Below are 5,000 nucleotides of genomic sequence, written 5' to 3'. Positions count from 1 at the left end.
CAGTTCTGGGACTTGCTCTAGGATGAAACGGAATGATTTTGCGTCCAGAGACTATTCTGTTTCCAGAGACTTGGATCTTGACAGATGAACTACTGAGAGAAGCCAGTTCCTCCACTGCTAAAGGGAGGATGACTAAGAATCACGTGGTTGATCTGAGGAGACCTGGATCCCTGTCTGTTGACATGGTGGACTATCATCCTGTTGTCGACTAAATTGATGTGTGATTTTGTCTTAGGGTTCATTCTCTTCAGAGTCAGAAACACTGCCATATCTTCCAGAATTTTTGTGATATTTCTGAAATGTGATTGACCACTGGCCCTGTGCTTTCTTGGAAGTGGTGTGTACCCCCCAACCTTGTTCTGAGGCGTCGTGTGAATAGTCACGGAAGGAGGAGGGTACTGCAGAGGGATTTGTGTCGATAAACTCTTGGCAGTGGACCACGGCTTGAGCTGCCTTCACAGTAAGACCGGGGTTTTATGGCGAAGATCTTTCCAAGCATATGCTTTGTTCTCTTTGAGTCTTGCTTTTTTTAGGATTGGTCCATCACGGCAGTGTTGCCATCTGGTGAGTACTTTTGAGCAAAGTAGGCACCCGACAGAGTTTGTGATTTCCTTATTTTGCCTTGCGGTAGAGAGAGGGTGTGTGACTTTAGATTCTAGTGAAGCCCTAGCCACTGGAATTCTTGAGCTGGAGACAGCCTGGACTTTTCAAAGTTGATCTGAAAGCCTAGAGACTGTAGGAATTTCATGATTTCTTGACCTGTCCGAAGACACTCTTGACTTCGTTGCAGTCCAGACCAGCCAGTCGTCAAGGTACATCACCTGGAAGAATCTATTCCGTAATTGTTGGACGATGGCCTCGACTAGCTTTGTGAAAATTTAGCTTTATGGACCCCGAAGGCCTTTCTTGCCGGCCTGAAACCAAGGTAGGGGAAGAAGTGCCGAGCTATCGGAAGGTGTCAATAGTCGTCTGTAAAATCTATGGAGACGGTGTAGGACCCCAGAGGTAGTAAGGTCCATACTTGCAGAATAGTCGGCATCTGGAACTTGTTGTTCAGAATGAATTTGTTTAGTGGGGACAAGTCCAGAATATTATTATTATTATTATTATTATTATTATTATTATTATTATTATTATTACTACTACTACTACTTGCTAAGCTACAACCCTAGTTGGAAAAGCAGGATGCTATAAACCCAGTGGCTCCAAGAGGGAAAATAGTTCTGTGAGGAAAGTAAACATGGAAAAATAAAATATTTTAAGAGCAGTAACATTAAAATAAATATTTCCTATATAAACTATAAAATAACTTCAGCAAAACGAGAGGGAGAGAAATAAGATAGAATAGGGTACCCGAGTGTACCCTCAAGCAAGAGAACTCTAACCCAAGATAGTAGAAGACCATGGTAGAGGCTATGGCACTACCTAAGACTAGAGAACAATGGTTTGATTTAGGAGAGTCCTCCTCCTAGAAAAGTTACTTACCATAGCTAAAGTCTCTTCCACCCTTATGAAGAGGAAAGTGGCCACTGAACAATCACAGTGCAGTAATTAACCCCTTGGCTGAAGAATTGTTTAGTAATATCAAATGTTGTCAGGTGTATGAGGTAAGAGGAGAATATGGAAAGAATAGGCCAGATTATTAGGTGTATGTGTAGACAAAGGGAAAATGAACCGTAATCAGGGAGAAGGATCCAATGTAGTACTGTCTGGCCAGCCAAAGGACCCCATAATACTATAGTGGTAATATCTCAATGGGTGGCTGGTGCCCTGGCCAAAATGTGTATATATACATGCATGTATATATGTATATATATACACACATGATTTTATGGATGCCTTTGACTGTGTTGATAATGAGGCTGTTGTTTGCAAACTCAAACATTTGGAAGGTGAAGGGTCTTTTCTCAGTATCATTAATTGAATTTTTAAGAAACAGATTGCAAAGAGTTTGTTGTTGATGGGCACCATAGTGTGTGTAGGAATGTCATGACTGGTTTTCCTCTGGGTAGTGTTCTTGGCCCATTACATTTCATACTTTATCTATACACTTGACATGTGATTTGGCCTAGAAAACAAGCTCGTTGCGTATGCTGATGATGCTACTCTCTCTGCATCAATTCCATCCCCTGAATGTAGATCTGAGGTTGCTGAATCCCTTAATAGAGATCTAGCTGTGCAGGGTGCAAATTATGGGGCATGAAGTTGAATTCTAACAAAACTGCATGATTGCAAGTAGGTCAAGGACAGTTTCTCCTCAACATCCAATCTCAGCATTGATAATGCTTCTTTAATTCTGAACATCTTTTAAAATTTTAGGTGCAATTTTCGACAGCAAGTTTACTTTTGAGAAACTCCTTGACTGTGTTTTCTTCAGTCGCACAAAAACCTGGCTTAATGAGAAAGCTATTGTAAAATTTTCAGTGATCAATCTATTATGAAGTGTATTAATTCTTTCATTCTACCTTGTTTCGAGTAACGTTCTCCTGTCTGGTCTTTGACTGCTGATTCTAATATTAATTTGTTGAACATGAACATATGGTCTATTAAAATTCTTATTCATGATGTAGACTTCAATCTCTGGCACAGTCTGGCACTTTATGCATGTTGCATAAGATTTTTTATACGGTAATTCTGACCTACCTTTACATTCAGATCTTCCTGGACAGTGCCATCCTGTTCGTAATACTGTATTAAGTTTGCACTGGATTCTAGTCAGGTTCTCCATCATGAGGATCAATACTGTATAAAGTATTCTAGAAGTTTTTATTCCTGCTGTGACCAAGTTGTGGAGTGATCTTTATAATCGGGTAGTTGAATCGGTAGAACTTTAGAAGTTCAAACGTGCAGAAAATTTTCTTATGTTGAACAGGCTGACAAAGTTTTTTTTTTTTTATATTTTATACATAAAAATCTTTTACTTTTACTGTTCTTAAAGTATCATATTTTACATCTGCCAACGAAGTTGGAATGAGGTTATCTTTTCGATCCTGTTTGTGTGCTTGTATGTGAACAGCTTGTTGCCCACTATTTTAATCGTAGAGTAATGAAAATTGCATGGATTAAGTTGTGTAAAAAGCTGGAAATTATTAAATTTTTGAAGTTCAAATGTCAAGGTCAAGTAAAATGTTCAATGCTCGTAATCAGCCAGAAGTTTGGACATCGTTGTCTCATACTTCATACTGGGTTCATATTTGAGTGTATGAAAATTCACACCAACTAATACATCATTATTATTATTACTAGCTAAGCTACAACCCTAGTTGGAAAAACAGCATGCTATAAGGCCAGGGGTTCCAACAGGAAAAATAGCCCAGTGAGGAAAGGAAATAAGGAAAAATAAAATATTTTAAGAACAGTGACATTAAAATAAATATTTCCTAAATAAACTATAAAAATTTTAACAAAACCAGTGCTTGAGAAATAAGATACAATAATGTGCCAGAGTGTACTCTCAAGCAAAAGAACTCTAACTCAAGACAGTGGAAGACCATGGTACAGAGGCTATAGCACTATCCAAGAAAAGAGAACAATGGTTTGATTTTGGAGTGTCCCTCTCCTAGAAGAGCTGCTTACCATAGCTAGAGAGTTTCTTCTACCCTTACCAAGAAGAAAGTAGCCCGTGAACAATTATATTGCAGTAGTTAACCCCCTTGAGCGAGGAAGTATTGTTTGGTAATCTCGGTGTTGTCAGGTCTGAGGACAGAGGAGAATATATAAAGAAAAGAAGACTACTCGGTGTATGTGGAGGCAAAAGGAAATTGAGCCGTAACCAAATTGACTAATCCAATGTATTACTGTCTGACCTGTCAAAGGACCCCATAACGCTCTAGCGGAAGTATCTCAACGGATGGCTGGTGGCCTGGCCAACCTACGACCTGCCTGTTAAGGTGTAATGTCAAGGTTGAGTCCAAGGTCGAGCAAAAGGTCAAATTTCATGCATCAACCATACAGACACAATTTTTATTGTAATGAAACTTGCAGGGATTTTAAACTTATGCAGAGCTGGAAATTATTAAATTTTTGAAAGTCAAAGATCAAGGTCATGGATGAGCAAAACTCAAAATCAGTCCAAAAGGTCTAGAAATAAGCTGCCGTGGCGGAGGTCTGCACTCTGAGTGCTTCTCTAGTAATTGTTCATAATTTCTCAGTTATTTATCTCTTTATTTCCTTTCCTCGCTGGGCTATATTTCCCTTTTGGCGGCCTTGGTCTTATAGCATCCTGCTTTTCCAACTAGGAATGTAGCTTATCTAGTAATAATTCTGACCATCTTTCTCATTAAGATCTTCCCAGACAGTACCATCCTGTTCGTAATCAGGCCTTCATCATAAGGCTCAATACTGCACCGTATTCTAGAAGTTTTATTCCATCTGTGACCAAGTTGTGGAATAATATGACGAATCAGGTAGTTGAATCGGTAGAACCTCAAAACTTCAAACTTGCAGTATGTATTTTTATGTTGAACAGGCTGACATAAGTCTATAGCTCTGTTTTAATTTTGTTACTGTTCTTAAAATATTTGATTTTGGTTGTTCACAACTTCTCATATAGTTCATTTATTTCCTGGTTTCCTTTTCTCACTGGGCTATTTTTCCCTGTTGGAGCCCTTGGGCTTATAGCATCCTGCTTTTCCAACTAGTTTTGTTGCTTATCTAGTAATAATAATAATAATAATAATAATAATAATAATAATAATAATAATAATAATAATAATAATAATAATAATAATAATAATAATATCAGTTTTGGTATATTTTGGCATTGGTTCTCGGTATCAGCAGCAGCTTTTCCTAGAGTATTGATATTGGCCAAAATTTTGGTATCGGTGCATCTCTAATTTTCATTTCAACTACGTACTATCTTGTGTGACCATTTGTCACAAAGTCAGCATGAGACCAAAGAACAACTATATCTCCCACATCAACCAAACAGCTATAACACTTATTGAAGTGTTATTCTTTTAGTCTCTAGAGGTTAAATTTAGAAAATGTGGCAATAT

At 38.1% G+C, this 5,000-nt stretch overlaps 1 protein-coding gene across 1 annotated transcript in view; it reads left to right on the top strand.

The window, feature by feature from the left end:
• Positions 1-5,000, top strand: part of ND-B18 (NADH dehydrogenase (ubiquinone) B18 subunit) — a 298,129-nt gene that overhangs the window by 227,096 nt on the left and 66,033 nt on the right. The gene's annotated exons all lie outside the window — the stretch shown is intronic.

The sequence above is a fragment of the Palaemon carinicauda genome, chromosome 26 (genome assembly GCF_036898095.1).
Source record: "Palaemon carinicauda isolate YSFRI2023 chromosome 26, ASM3689809v2, whole genome shotgun sequence".
NCBI classification, from domain to species: domain Eukaryota; kingdom Metazoa; phylum Arthropoda; class Malacostraca; order Decapoda; family Palaemonidae; genus Palaemon; species Palaemon carinicauda.
The sequence above is the reverse complement of the archived record's forward strand: the minus strand, read 5'-3'. Positions and strand labels throughout refer to the sequence as shown.